Source organism: Myotis yumanensis, unplaced genomic scaffold (genome assembly GCF_028538775.1).
Source record: "Myotis yumanensis isolate MYYU_CA2020_CCGP unplaced genomic scaffold, mMyoYum1.0.hap1 SCAF_2, whole genome shotgun sequence".
Lineage (NCBI taxonomy): Eukaryota > Metazoa > Chordata > Mammalia > Chiroptera > Vespertilionidae > Myotis > Myotis yumanensis.
The window spans coordinates 1,236,679-1,252,737 of NW_027223753.1; positions in this window are offsets into that span (position 1 = coordinate 1,236,679).

Sequence of the window (16,059 nt, forward strand, 5' to 3'; positions counted from 1 at the left end):
CCTGCGCCAGCCAATCCTCACACCGGAAGGCCCACACCCCACCTGCGCCAGCCAATCCTCACACAGGAAGGCCCACCCCCCCCCACCTGCGCCAGCCAATCCGAACACCGGCCTGAAGGGCTCCCCGCCCAGGAGGGAGGGGCAGGTCCCAGCTCTTTGGACACTTCTGTCCAGGAGACGCCTCCCCCCCGCCTCTCGCGCGAGGTTCCAGTGGAAGTGGGCGTCCCCCCAAAGGGCAGAGCTGTCCCTGCCCTGACCCTGTGGCTCCAGGGCTCCGGGTCCAGCACAGGGAGCAGCGAGGCTGAGTTTGTGGGGTCAGAGCAGCCCTGGCCTTCCCAGGGGCGGGGCCTCACTCTCCTGAGCCCAGGGGGTCAGAGGTCACACACAGGGTGGTCCCAAACCCAGGCTCTTAGGATCCTAGTAGACAATCCTGTCCTGGGCCCCCTGCAGGGCAGGGCCCATTTCCCGGAGGGTCAGACTGAGGCCCAGGCAGCTGCTCTGCTCCAACGCCCCCCCATCTCCCTTAGGCCCTGAGCCTCCTCCTTCTGACAGCCCCGCCCTGCGCACTGGGGAAGCCCTCGTGCAAAGAGGAGGAGTTCCCGACGGGGGCCATGTGCTGCCCCAAGTGCAGGCCAGGTGGGTGCAGCTCTGCAGGGCCGTGCTGGGGGCAGGCATTCCCCCTCCCCTGGCCTGGAGCCCATCTGCACTCATCAGCCCTTCATGGGAGGCCTGAACCCCCTGGACACAGAAGGCACCCCCAGCTTCCCCCCCTCCCGGTCCCGGACCCTCAGCTCACTGCTCAGGGCGGGGCTGGAGGTGGGCAGCCCATTTCAGGCCAGGGGAGGGAGTGTCAGAGCCAGGCCTCTGTCCCAAGAGGCCCCCAACTTCTAGAAAGTTCTCACTTCCTGCCAAGCTGGCTCACTGGCCTGGGAACAGCTCAGGTGGGGTGACCCCTGGGGCGTGTCACACCTGCCTGGGCTCCAGGGGCCGTCCCTCCCTGAGTGTGTGCCCTCTTGGCTGCAGGCTCCCGGGTGCAGGAGGCCTGCGGGGAGCTCAGGAGCACAGTGAGTGCGCCCTGCACCCGGGGCACCTACACTCCCCACCTCAATGCCCTGCGCGAGCGTCTGCCCTGCAGCGTCTGTGACCCAGGTGAGACCAGGAGCCCAACCCCGGCTGTGCCGAGCCCCCAGCCCCCCATCCCGGCCACACTGACTGCTGGCCCTCAGGCTGCCCGGGGCCGGGCCTCCGTCACCCAGGCAGCCTGCACGCCCTGGACCAGGTAGGTGATCCGGGTCCCAGGAGGCACTGCCAGGGCCCCCCTGGGAGATAAGGGCCCTCCAGCGTGGAGACGGTGGCCTCCCAGCTGCCCCGCTGACCCTGTGGCTCCCACACCGCTGTCACCTCAGCCCAGGGCCCTGTCAGCACATCCCAGATGTGGGGCTCAGGGCTCTGCAGCCAGAAACCCACCCTGTGTTCCGGGGTGTCCCCTGTTCCAAGGCATGGGGCTCCCTTTTCTGCATCACTCACGGGAAAGAGAGTGTTAACCGGTTCCTTCAAATAGAGGCACTTCGGGGATTGATAAAAATGAAAGACAGACACAAAATAGAAAGGAAAGCTGAGCCCGGGTGGGCTTCCAACCTCTTCTGGGGGAGAGACAGAGAGACCAAGTCCCAAGGCAGCGTGTTTATTTTATAGTCAAATTCCCCAAACTATCAGGAGGTTTCACCAAAACTCCAGCAAAGGGAGGTATTACTGGTACTTGATTGGGTTTACATAATAAAAACCCATTCCCGCACCTGGGCTTTGGAGAGTGGAGCTGAAGGCAGGCTCACCTTTTGGCCAGAAATGCTCCCAAGGAAGGGCTATGCCCAAGCCTTGGGTTCAGTCAACATGACTTAAAGGAAGCCATGGCGCCTTCCCTGGCAGGGGGCCTCCCACATCTCTCCGTTTTCGTTTTTTCAAAAGCAGTCTGTGGACATCTAGTTGGAGCCTTCGGACTTGAGATAAGGTTAGTACTACACAAAGGAATCCAATTAGGTATCAGGTGAAAGGGTGAGGGCTATGCCCTCCATCTTGCCCCATATCCTCCATGTTGGGGCAGTAGCCATGTGCTCAGATCTCCTTCTTCCCAGAAGCCCAGGCCTCTGCTGGCCACGCACGGGATTTCTTTAAACTAACCAATGACAGTCGAGGGATGTGTGCGCCATAAAAATTACCACATCCTATGTAACAAGACCCAGCTTGCACCTGGCCAATCGGCAGGGCCCACAGTCAGCTCTCCTCCCCTCACTCCACCCCCTATTAAAACCCTGTTTTTTCTCACGGCCGCCTCTCTCTTCTTGCCGTTGCGTCGGAAGAGGCTGGGAGCCAGACCCGGGTCTGTAATAATAATAAAAAAGGAGTCTCTGCTTTTGCATCGGACTTGGCCGGATCCCTGTTGGTCTTTGGGGATCTTGAAATCTGGGCATAACATCAGGCGATGTCTCCAGACGTTTTCCATGGATTAAATTCTTTTCTTTTTTTAAAAAATATATTTCTTTATTGATTTCAGAGAGGAAGGGAGAGGGAGAGAGAGATAGAAACATCCATGATGAAAATCATTGATCGGCTGCCTCCTGCACACCCGCTACTGGGGATCGAGCCTGCAACCCAGGCATGTGCCCTTGGCCGGAATCGAACCCGGGACCCTTCAGTCTGCAGGCTGACGCTCTATCCACTGAGCCAAGCCGGCCAGGGCTGGATTAAATTCTTTTAAATCATCCAGCAATTCTTTTGCCAGCTTTGCTGGAGATATAATTTCATACAGTAATGGCACTGGACAGCATAATGGGTGTCCAATCTGGTGATGTTCACATTTCCAATTATTAATGCACATGGGGACTGGACACCGGCTCTTAAGCCATGGCAAGGGCTCGATGAACATGCTCCTTTAGTATTAGTTAAGAACGAGTCAGGAAAATTAAAGGTGGCGGCTAAACACCACAGATCCTTTTGTAAGTTTTTAGTTTTTGTGGCCAGGGTGTTACCAACAAACTCTCCTGGCATGGCAAGAAGGAATTACATGTTTGTTGGAGGGGGTCTGGAACATATGTGTAGTAAGTTTCCGTTGCAGCCATACTTACCTGGCAGCTGACAAGGGCCATCATCGCAACAAGAAGTGTGGAGGGGGTTACCTGGACCCCCTGTTCTTTCACCACTTGCGGAGCATCGATGGTCAGCTTCTTCAGGTGACCCCATGTGGGGACACTAGCTTCTCGGGTGGCCTTGGTCATCTGCTTCCTGAGTTCCTTCTTCTTTGGGGCCGGTGGCTGAACTGGCCTCATCACGGGGGGTGTGATCTTCAGCTTCTTGAACAGCGGGATGAGCTGTTCTCCCAGGTCCACGGTGGTGACGCACTGCTCGCTCTGGCACCCGGATGGGGTCAGAGGCGCCTTCTGGAAAGATACAAACACGGCCTCTCCCCCACATCATTACTGGGTCCGGCCCTCTCTGCTGCCCTGTTTGTCAATCCTCCCATCGTGCCACACCGGCAGATGCCAGGGCAGCAGGAGCTTGCTGCCTCTCCGCTGCTGTGCGACCCTCATCGTCACAATTCAAAAAATTTAAAGTGTAAAGGGCATGATTTAACTGATTCTCTCCCCCTTTTTGTTTTTGTAATTGAGTCTTTCAGGTTCGATGAGCTCTTTCTACAATTGCCTGTCCCGGGGGGTTAGAGGGGATTCCTTTTTTATGCATAATTTGGTTTTGCTTACAAAACTGCTGAAAGGAGGAGCTAGTATAGGCAGGTCCATGATCTGTTTTTATCTCTAGGGGCCGTCCCATGACTGGACAAGCGGCCAGGCAGTGGGTAATTCCATGCTGTGCACGTTCCCCTGTTTGGGAAGGAGCAAAAACGAAGTGTGAGCAAGTGTCTGTGGAGACACGGACCCACCGAAATCTGCCAAATTCAGGCACAGGAGTGACATCCCTTTGCCAGATTTCTCAGGTTTAAGTCCTCAGGGATTTTCCCCCGATGCTGGCACAGGGAGGTGGGTAACACCCCGAGGACACTGCCCGACAACTTGGCAGCCTGCTCTCGGGAAACAGGGAATTCCCTGCGCAAGGCAGAGGCATGTTGACCACGTGGGGCATGCGAGGCCTGTGCCATGGAGAATGGAGTGACCCCCTCTACTGACCAGGACAGTTAGCAAGAGCTGTTTGCCAATTAATGGAGTGTGGCCATAGCCAACTCTGCTGTGCTGTGGTCAATGGCACTGTAATGAGGGAAGGTTCCTGCCCACTATTTGAACTAGTCTGTACCAGGCTTTTGCTATGAGTTGAGAAACTGAGTCATGAAATGGTGTTAATACTTTGGTCGGAGAGTGGGCCAGGTGGAGCCATTCTACTGCTCCTGGGTCCCGCCTAATGCCTTCTGTGGGAGTGTGAGTCGTGGGGAAAATTAACACCGGAAGGGGAGTCATTAAATCTACTCTTGCAAGCTGAGCAGTTCGAGGGGCGGCTTCTACTTTGGCTAAAGCAGCACCAGCTTCAGCAGTTAATTGTCTGGGAGAAGATGGTGAGGAATCTCCTTGAAGAACAACAAACAAAGGAGCTAAATCTGCAGCAGTCATTTTTAATGAGGGACGGAGCCAATGAACGTTCCCAGGTAATTTTTGAAAATCATTTAAAGTTACTAACGTATCCGTCCGGATTTGTAAATGTTGAGGACGCGCGGTACATCCTTCAATTAAACTGCCTAGATATTGAAAAGGAGAAATTTTCTGTACCTTTTCTGGTGCTAATCACAAGCTCATCGTTAGCAGAGAGTGCTGTAAGTCTGCGAAAGCTTTATGAGGAGTAGTCTACATTCTCAGGAGACAGCAAGATGTCATCCGTATAATGGATGGTGTGTGCCTGGGGTGCTGCTGCCTTATGGGGTGGAGAGCTGCATCCACGAAGTCCTGGCAGAGCGGACTGTTAGCCATTCCCTGCGGCAGCACTGCAGCTGGCTCCTTAAAGTTTATTGCAGGGACACTAAGTGCAAATCGTTTACAGTCATCCGGATGCAAAGGTATAGAGAAAAAACAACCCTTTCAATCTAGAATGAGTAGTTCATAATTAAGAACAGCAGTAGGTGAGGGCAGGCCCGATTGAAGGGGCCCACTACCTCCATGGTCTTCTTTATTGCTCGGAGATCTTGTAAAAGTCTCCATCCACCTGGTTTTTTCTTAATTACGAAAATAGGTGTATTCCAAGGACTATAAGTAGGTTCAATATGACCAGCTTTAAGTTGCTCTTGTACTTGAAGCTTCTCTCCAGTTAGGGGCCATTGATCAACCCACACAGGGCTGTCTGAAAGCCAGGTAATTTTTGCAGCAGTCTTTTGGGTCGGAGAGACAACCAAGGCCCCTAATGAAAAGGCTGTGGCTCCCTGTATCCCAGCCCTCCCCTCCCTTGCTGGGTGGACGTGGGGATAGAGGATAATCTGCTTTGCTGCCTTTTGCCTAGGCCCGTGGTCGGCAAACTGCGGCTTGAGAGCCACATGTGGCTCTTTGGCCCCTTGAGTGTGGCTCTTCCTAAGCCTTAGGAGCACCCTAGTTAAGTTAATAACAATGTGCCTACCTATATAGTTTAAAAAATTTTTAAATTTGGCTCTCAAAAGAAATTTCAATCGTTGTACTCTTGTATTTGGCTCTGCTGACTAATGAGTTTGCCGACCACTGCCCTAATCCTTTAACAGGGTAAAATCCTTGCTTTAACGTTTGAGCTGTAACCACAGCGTTGGCGCTCATTAGTAATACCCCCATTTGTTCTAGAATGTCCCTTCCCCAGAGGTTAATAGGTAAATGATCAAGCACATAAGGTGTAAAATATCCTGTCTTCCCCTCTGGAGCCTCCCATCTGATGAGCTGTGCACTCTGTTGAGGCTGAGAGACTTGCCCAGTGCCTTGTAGATGGGCAGTGGCTGTGTTAAGAGGCCATGCAGGGGGCTAGTGCCTGGATGCAATCACTGAGATATCGGCCTGTATCTGTTGTTCCTAGGAAAGCTTTCTCATTTAGCCCAAATCTAGCTCTGGGCGTCCTTGTTTAACTAGCTGCGCCCAGTACATTTGACTAGAGGATCCAAATCCTCCTTCTCCCCGAGGCTCTGCGGAGAGAAGTTTCCCTGCTGTACGATAAGGTAAAAGTACAATTTGTGCTATTCTAGTTTTTGGAAGAACTTAAATTACAATATTTGTTGTCTGTGCTATAACTTTAATTTCTCCAGTATCATCTTGGTCTATTACACCTGGTAAAACTTGAAATCCTTTCATGGTTAAGCTACTTCTTCCTAAAATAAGTCCCATGGTGCCCTTGGGTAATGGTCCATAAATCCTGTAGGGATTACCTGTGGCCCCATATGGGGAGTTAGTGCATATTCGGTGCTGGGACAGAGGTCCAATCCTGCGCTTCCTGGGGTGGCATGGGAGAGGTCCCCAACAGGGGGCCGATGGGCTGGCCGGGTTGGTACAGCTGTGCCGGGGCGAGCGGCTGTGCCCCTACTGTCTGGTGTGGCCGGCCCCGCTTGCCGTTTCCCTGATGTGGGTCAATGATGTGGGGGAGAGGCCGGCCATCAATGTCTGTCTGGGAGCGGCAGCGACTGGGCCAGTGTCTTCCCTTGGGGCAGCGAGGACAAAAACCTGGCAGCAGCGCAGGGGGTCTAGGGGTGGGACTTTCCTGTCCCCCTGAGGCAGCTCGCTGCCTGCAATACTTTGCCAAGTGCCCTGGCTTCCCGCAAGCCAAGCAAGTCCCTTTTTCTTTCCCTCCTGAACGATCCCCCTGCAGAGACTCCTGAACATAGGCGGGTCCGTGTCAGCACAAACACGGATGAACTCAGAAACCGACCCCCTTTCCTGTAGGGGCGCAGAGCCTCCTGACATGCTCTGTTGGCTTCTCAAACGCCAGTCGCTTCGCTAGTAGAGATCCTGTGTCGGGATCCCCAGCCACTGTCTACTGCCTGAAGCGACCGTGCCACGAAGTCTCGGTAGGGCTCTCCGGCCCCTGTGTAATCTTAGCGATGTCCATGGATTTTCCTCCCTTAGTGGGCAGCTCCCTCCCAGCCGTTGTGCCACAAATACTCACCTGCTGAGAGGCTTGCGAAGGAAGCATCACCTGAGCCCGTCAGCTGTGATATACTCGGGTTCCTACCGACATTTCAGGAGCGATAGGCACACCAGGTTGTAGATTTCTAGCCGCTTGTTCCACACTAATAATCACGGGGGGTAGACATGCCTTGGCCACGGTCTGCCAATCGAAAGGAGGTAGAGCTGCGCCAGTCACAGAGTCAAGCTTCCCCAAAACAAAAGGAGAAGCGGGCCGTGCACTGACACAGAAGTTTTAAATTCCTCAAGAATTTTAAAGGGAATAGGCTCATGTGCTCATAATTACTGCTGTGGATTGGTAGGGTCTGGCCTTTCTATTAGGGGATCCATTGAAAATCCTGGAACCTCCTCTCCAGCTCCTCTCACCTCTCCTAAGGTCGGTGTTAGGTCGGAGAGAGCCCAGGATCAGATACATGCAGACATGTGATGAGACAATGGACTTCCCCTGGAATTTCTCACAGATCAGCATGCCAGACACAGATACTGGCTTCTTCTCCCTGAATCCACAACAACCCCCACACAGACAGGGACTTCTTCCTGAAAATCCCGCCCACCCCCTGCAGCTGAGACTTCCTCAGTTGAATGCTGTGATGATCCCTGCTGCGGACACTTCCTCAGTTCAGGCCCCCCATCCCCCACCACCAAACACCTGAATAAAGAGATGCCCCTCCCTCCCTGGAGGCGTGAAATTCACTGGCCCCACCTTTTGGGCCAGTGGGTCTCGCCCAAGATCGCAAATAAACTTCCCCTTTTTCTTTCTGATTCACTGGGTTCTCTTTGTTCTCTTTGCCGCTTTTCTGGGCCACCTCACACTTGGTGCCGAAACCCGGGTGGCGCGAGCACCTCATCTCGCCGTCCCTCCACGGTTCGGGGTGCCCGCCTCTCCCTCCTCGTGGCCCAGGACCCGTCAGGACCTCGATTCTTCATCTCGGCAGCCTCTTCCCGGTGGCAACATCAAGGGTGAGTCTCGCCCCGCCCCTGTGCCGTCCCTGTGGCCGCACACCCACCGGTGTCTCTGTCTGAAAAACACGGCCGTGTCAGAGATTGCCTTTTCCGGACCCTTCCAGGAAGGATCCTTTAGACCTCAGGAGATAGTGGAGACGTCCCTAGCTCCTTCGGTCTAATTCATCTGTCCGTGGCGTGGGTCAAATCGCTAGGACGCTAGCTTTTGGCCCTGCTACAGGCCACGGGGAACCGACCATGGGCAATCAAAATTCCGAAACGTCTCCGAGCACACCTCTAGGGTGTCTGCTCACCAATCTGGCTGAACTGGGCCTGTCGCAGGACCTGTGTCCGAAACGTCTCATTTATTTCTGTAACGTGGCATGGCCTCAGTATGAATTGAATAACGGGTCCAGAGGGCCTAGGAACGGGAAATTTGATTTTTCCGTCCTCACCGACCTCAGTAATTTCTGCCAATGAACCGGGAAGTGGCTCGAGATCCCCTACGTTCAAGCCTTCCTTTGTTTGCGTTCTCGTCCCACCCTCTGTTCTTCCTGCTCCACGGCCCAGGTTCTCCTGGCCCGTGAGAAACCTACTCTGCCCACTGAGATCTCTTCGTTTTCCACCTTATCTGAACCGCCCGAGAATCTTTCCTCCCCTCCCACTCCTCCGCCACCCTATCCAGGCCCGTCAGCACCAGCGCCGACCGCCCCAGCACCCTCACTGTCCGCACCCTCTGCTCCTCCCTCCCTGCCGGACCCTCCTCCAGCCATGCCTTCCGCAGGTGACCCACTGACCCTGCCCTTCCTCTTCCACCCACTGCTGCTGCTCCTCCCCAACCCCCGCCTACTTCCCCGGTGAGTAAACACACGCGTTCCCACGCTCCTCCTCTCCTCTGTCCTCTCCGGGAAGTTGCAGCCTCGGAGGGAGTGGTCAGGGTTCACGTTCCCTTCTCACTCTCCGATCTCTCCCAGATTGAGAAGTGGCTGGGGTCTTTCTAGGCCAACCCCACCGCGTTCATCAAGGAATTCCGGTCCCTCTTTCAGGCCTATGACCTCACTTGGCATGACATTCATGTTATTCTTTCTTCCACCCTGACCTCAGATGAAAGGGAGAGAGTCTTGGGGGCAGCGATGGATCATGCAGATCGGGTTCACCTTACAGACGCCAGTATGCCAGTGGGGGCCCAGGCCGTTCCTCGCCAGGAGCCGGGCTGGGAGTATCAACTAGGCACCCCCGAAGGGCAGAACGGGCGCCGACGCCGAGACCAGATGCTCCAGTGCCTGATGGCTGGTCTAGAGGCCGTCTCCCACAAGTTAGTTAATTATGACAAATTAAGGGAGATCACCCAGGGCCCAGATGAGAACCCCGCAGTCTTCCTTAACAGGCTGACTGAGGCTCTGACCTTGTATACTCGTCTGGACCCTGGGTCTCTGGCTGGGGCAACGGTCTTGGCCACCCATTTCATTTCGCAGTCAGCACCAGATATTCGGAAGAAATTAAAAAAGGCAGAGGATGGTCCTCAAACTCCTGTCCGAGATTTAGTGAATATGGCATTTAAGGTATTTAATGCCCGTGAGGAGAAGGCAGAATCAGAACGGGAGGCCCGCCTCAGACAGAAGGTAGACCTGCAGACGCAAGCCTTAGTTGCAGCCCTGAGGCCGGCAGCAGCTGCGCATGGTCCCAAGGGGGCCGTGCGCGGTGGGAGTGCAACGAAAGGACGCACACCGCCTGGACAATGCTTCAAATGCGGCAATGAAGGTCACTGGGCAAAGCAGGGCCCCCAGCCCCCGGCTCCGACCAAGCCCTGCCCAGCGTGCGGTCAAAATGGTCACTGGATGAGTGACTGCCCCTGGAAAAGTGGCGGGCCTTCTGCACCTCGACACGGGGGCTACCTTCTCTGTCCTTCCCTCTTTTTCGGGGCCCCTTTGTCCTTCCAAAATCTCGGTCATGGGTATTGACGGCAAATCCACCTGCCCGCTGGCCACCGGACCCCTTCCCTGCCTCCTTGAGGATAGCCCTATAACTCACTCATTTTTAGTCATGCCTTCATGCCCTGTGCCCCTGTTAGGACGAGATATTCTCACCAAACTAGGGGCCACTCTGCAGCTCAGAGCCCTTCAGCCTCCCTGCTCCTTCCGCTCCTGGCCCCTTCCCTTCACGGGAATGCCGATCCCCCACTGCCTGCGTCCCTTGTCGACCCAAAAGTGTGGGATACCTCGACCCCGGTAGTTGCTAGACATCATGCCCCGGTCAAGATCAGACTTAAGGACCTCACCTCGTTTCCCTCCCGCCCCCAGTTTCCCATCTCCCTAACACACCGTCAAGGACTCAAACCCCTCATTACTCGACTTCTGAGGCAGGGTCTCCTCATCCCTACAGACTCTCCCTGCAACACGCCCATCCTCCCAGTTAGGGAGGCAGACGGGACCTACCGGCTGGTTCAGGACCTTCAACTGATCAACGAAGCGGTGGTCCCCAATCCTTACACTCTCCTCTCACGCATCCCATCCGGTACCACCCACTTTTCTGTTCTTGATCTCAAGGACGCTTTCTTTACCATCCCTCTGGACCCAGACTCTTTCCATCTGTTTGCATTCACTTGGGCGGTCCCAGATGAGCAGACATCCCGCCAACTCACCTGGACAGTCTTGCCCCAGGGGTTCAGAGACAGTCCTCACCTGCTTGGCCAGGCCCTAGCCAGAGACCTGCAACAATGCTCCTTAGAACCCAGCACTCTTCTCCAGTATGTAGATGATCTCCTCCTCTGCAGCCCCTCCCTGAACATGTCCCGGAGGCATACAGCTAATCTCCTCACCTTTCTAGGAGACAGGGGATACCGTGTGTCCCCTGCCAAGGCGCAACTGTCAGTCCCCACCGTCACTTACTTGGGGATCTGTCTGATGCCCAATTCTCGAGGATTGACGAGCACAGGCAATACGAGACCTTCAGCCCCCCACTTCTGCAGACCAGATCTTGTCCTTTTTGGGACTGGTAGGGTTTTTCCGCCATTGGGTCCCAAACTTTGCTCTCCTAGCTAAGCCCCTGTACCAGGCTGCTAGAGAAACACCAGTGTGTCCCCTCTCCTCACCCTCCCTCGTTCGTCAGGCTTTCTCTAAGCTCCGGGATACCCTTCTGGCATCCCCCCGCCCCCTCCCGGACACCTCTAAGCCGTTCCAGCTATTTACTGATGAAAAACAGGGAATGGCTATTGGGGTCCTCACCCAGTCCCTAGGGCCAGCCTTTACCCCCGTGGCCTACCTGTCCAGACAGCTTGACCCCATGGTCCGGGGATGGCAGCCCTGCCTCCGGGCTCTGGCTGCAGCTGCCATTCTCACGAAGGAAGCCCCAAAAATCTGCCTCCAACAACCCTTACAGGTCTTCTCCACCCACAGGTTACAGGATCTCCTGTCCCACCAATCCCTATCTCTCCTTGCCCCCTCTCACATGCAGGAACTCCATCTCCTGTTCCTGGAAAATCCTGACATCACCCTGACCCAGTCCCCAGCCCTAAACCCGGCCACTCTCCTTCCCGCTGCCTCCACCCTACCTGCGGCAACGCATTCCTGCCCCGAGGTCGTCGAGGCCCTCACTCAGCCTCGGGCAGGACTCTCAGATTCTCCTCTCTCTAATCCGGATTTAACTCTGTTTGTGGATGGAAGCTCCTGCCTGGACCCCAGGGATGTCGGAACACCCGAGAGGACCCTGGAGGCAGCCCGACTCCCAGAGGGCACCACCTCTCAAAAAGCCGAGCTCATCGCACTGACACGCGCCCACACCTGGCCAAAGGGAAGAGAGTAAACATATATACAGACTCCAAGTATTCCTTTCTGATAGCCCATTGCCACGCGGTTATCTGGAAGGAAAGGGGCTTTCTCTCTACTAAAGGCTCACCTATTATCAATGCTAGACTCACAACACGCTTACTTGATGCCTTACAGCTTCCCTCCCAGGTAGCCATCATGCACTGCCGAGGCCATCAGATGGACTCCTCGCTGGTTATGAGGGGAAACGCCCAAGCAGACGCGGTAGCCAGAGGCTTAACTCAGGGTGAAGGGTCCCCAGCCCCGGTCCTGTTCCTTTCTCTTCCCTCCATCTCCCTTCAATATACAGAAGAAGAGAGAAACAAATTCCTGCAGTGGGAAGGCTCACCCGGTCCTGAGGGATGGATCTTTATAAATAACAAAATCGCCCTTCCTCGAGCCCAGACAGGGGCCATTGCCCAACAGATCCACCGGTCTTTGCACATTGGACCACTGGCACTTTGGAGGTTCCTCGAACCCCTCTTCACCTCGCCCACACTGCGAGAGGCAATCACAAGTGCCTGCTCCTCCTGCCCCACGTGTGCGGCTGTCTCACCCCAGGGAGGGATGCGCCCCAACTTTCCCACACATCAAATGAGGGGACCCCTCCCAGGGCAGGACTGGCAGGTAGATTTCACCCACATGTGTAGCGGTAAAGTGGAAAGAAGTTAACTAGAAGAGGACGTTCTGCCGGGAGAAGGCGTGAGCCTGCAAGCAGGCCTCGTCAGAACAAAGTCTTGCAAGCGAGACTTATTGTTCCAAGGCAGAACTTTCCTTGACGTGATGAATAGTCCATGAGGGCATAGAAAGTTCAGGGAGGGTGCACTGCTGCAGGTGGAAAGAGTCTTTGTATTATGTTGGAAATTAATAGTGTAATGTATAACTTAGCTCTGATGATTTCATAAGCACCATTGTTCATCATTGTTACTTGCTGCACTCCATTGTTATTTGCTGTGCTCACCCCCAATAAAAGCCATGAGGCATCAGAGGGTCTTTGCTATTCGCCTGAGCGAGCGGTAGCCCTCTGCTTCTCCGTATCCTGTCGTCCGACTCATCTCTGCGCCTCCGTTCACCAAGAACATCAATATCTGGCGCCACGAGCAGGGATCAGGGGTGAGTCTAAGGGGCGTGGGACCGAAAGGGAGATGCCAGCGCCGAGTACGCGGAACTTTCGGCAATAGAAGCAGAGCATGGGGACTAGCCCGTCGATGCAGAGTCAATATATAGCTGTCTTGAAATCATTGTTAAAGAGTTCAGGGGTAAAAGTGAAGAATGAGGCTTTTAAAAAATTGTTTAAGGCAATTCAGCAGCACTGTTGTTGGTTTAACCCAGAAGGAAAACAGCAGTTAAATCTTAAATTGTGGAAACAAATTGGAAGGACATTAAGAAGGGTTCACCAACAGGGAAATGCTATAGAGGCTGATGTATGGGCTGTTTTTAATTTAGTAACGTTAGCTTTACAGCCTTTTCAGTCTGATTCTGAAGATTGTGAAGAAATTCCTATGAAGTCACAAAGTGCTGCTCCAGGAGCTGAATGTTTAAATCCTGAGCCTCTCCCTCCTGGGAAATCACTACCACCCGAGCCGCTCCCGTTAGAGGTCACTGAACCGAGGGAGTCAAGTAAAAGACAGAAAGCTAGGGATAAAAATGAAGTAGGGGGTTATGAAAGAATAACCTCAGCCAGCGATTCAGAGCTGGATGATTCATCTTCTGCTGGTTCGGAAGATGATCGATGCCCTCGCCCTAAGTTAAGGAAAAAAAGAGTGGCGAGAAGGGAAACAGAGATGAAGGAAATTTTAGGAAGTTTAAAAGAATTATTATTTACAGTAGTAAGGAAAAGAAAGAGAATAAAAGCCCTCAGGAGTTGGTTGCACCGCCGCCGTAAAGCGGCAATAGCCATTAATCTGGCGTTAGCAGCTGAGCCTTCACCCACCTCCTGAGGACACAAAGAGCTGCTAATGCTCAATACCTTCAAGGATTATATATATTATTAATTATAATATTATTATATATAATTATATATGTTATTAATTTTTATATATTAATTAATATAACATTAATTTATACAGATTATAAATTAATTCCTTATACTTGGAATGCTATAGCTAAGGCAGTATTAGCCCCAGGGCAATATCTGAAATTTAAATCCTGGTGGTGGGAAGAAGCCAGGAGAGTGGCGATGATTAACGCCCAAGAAAACCCACCTAGATGTAATTTTGACCAGTTAACAGGAACTAGATAGTAGCTTACAGCAACAGGTGCTGTTAGAGAATGCTGTTATTGCACAAATTAGAACTTGTTGCTTAAAGGCTTGGTCAAAAATAGAGGAGGCTAGCATCCCAGCCCAATCATTTTCTAAAATTATATAAATAATATTAATATAATAATAATAATAATCTTATTAAAATCTTATATAAATAATTAATAATAATTCTAATCTTCTTGCTGATGCATTAAAAACTGCAATTCCCATCTTGCTAAATGCTATGGATGTGGGAAAGTGGGACATATGAAAAAAAAAATGGTCTGAAGGCAAAAGTCCCACAAGGGAAAGCTAAACATGCTCCCGGAGTTATTAATGCAAATTATGAAGGAGAAATATAAGTTATGATGTCTGCTTTTAGTATTATAAATATAAAGGCTGGAAAAAATGGCACAGTTATTATTACTTCCCTATAAACAAATAGAACATACAGCACCAGTTAAGCAAACTAGAAGATTTAGTAGCACAGGAAAAAAGGTTTTTTAGCATACAGTCTTGGGAGGCCAAAGACCTCAATTTTTACAGTTTATTCCCAGAGGGAATAAAAATTATCAACCTAGTGGATTCTAGGGCTAATGTAACTATAATTTTTACTTTGCACTGGCCTCAATCTTGGCCGGTGCACAAGGTGAATACAACTTTTACAGGTTGTAAACCTCACTGAAATTTTACAAAGCTCTAATGTACTTGAATGTCAGGGGCCAGAAGGACAAAAGGGCCAAATACAGCCATATGTCGCCTCCACTGCACTGTCTTTGTGGGGAAGAGATCTTTCACAGCAATGGGGGGCTACAATTACTATACCTTCCTTACAGAAAGGCCATAGACAAATGATTTGTCAAGCTGGTGCTGGCGCCAGTGTTCAGAACCAAAATTTATAAAGGGGGCCAGTCCAAAGCGCTTCGCCCTGCCTTTAAAATGAAAAACAACTGAACCGGTTTGGGTAGAGCAGCGGCCCCTAACAAGAAAAAAGTTGGAAGCGCTCCAAATTATTATCAAAGAACAAATACAACTAGGGCATATAGAAGCCAGCTCTAGTCCATGGAATTCCCCTGTCTTTGTTATAAAGAAAAAATCAGGTAAATGGAGAATGTTAACTGACTTAAGACGGATTAATGAGATTATTGAGCCTATGGGACCTTTACAACCTGGAGTTCCAAATCCAGCATTAATTCCTAAAAATTGGCATTTAATAATTATTGATTTGAAAGACTGTTTTTACACAATCCCTTTACAATCTCAGGATTGTGACAAATTTGCTTTTACGGTCCCTTCCTTAAATAACAGCCAACCTAATCAAAGATATCAATGGCGAGTTCTCCCCCAGGGAATGTTAAATAGTCCTACCATGTGTCAAGCTTATGTTCATCAACCTTTACAAATATTAAGAGAAATGTTTGTTACAGGCATCTGTTATCATTACATGGATGATATTTTATTAGCACATAAAGAAAAATCTAAAGTAGATAGAATGCTGCAAGAAGCTAGAAAATTGTTTAAAGAGTATGGGCTCCAAATATCAGAGGAAAAAATTCAGCAAGTGGAGCCCTGGTTATATTTAGGACAGAAAATTTCAGAATACAATTTTTAAAAAGAACTCAATGGATTTTGCCAAAAATAGTTTCTCCAACCCCCCTATCTGGAGCAGAAACCTATTTTACAGATGCAAACAAATAAGGAATGGCTGGATACAGTAATTTTAAAAAAATAAAGTAGTACAATCTCCTTACCAATCAGTACAAAAGGCAGAATTGTTTGCAATTGTTATGTTACTACAAGATAAAGACTCTATGTCTCTTAACATTATCACTGACTCTCAATATACGGAGTTTACTGTACAACACATTGAAACGGCTACTATCTTTAATGATGGGTCTAACTTGCATGAACTATTTCTACAGCTTCAAACGCTCTTACGCCTCCGGCATGA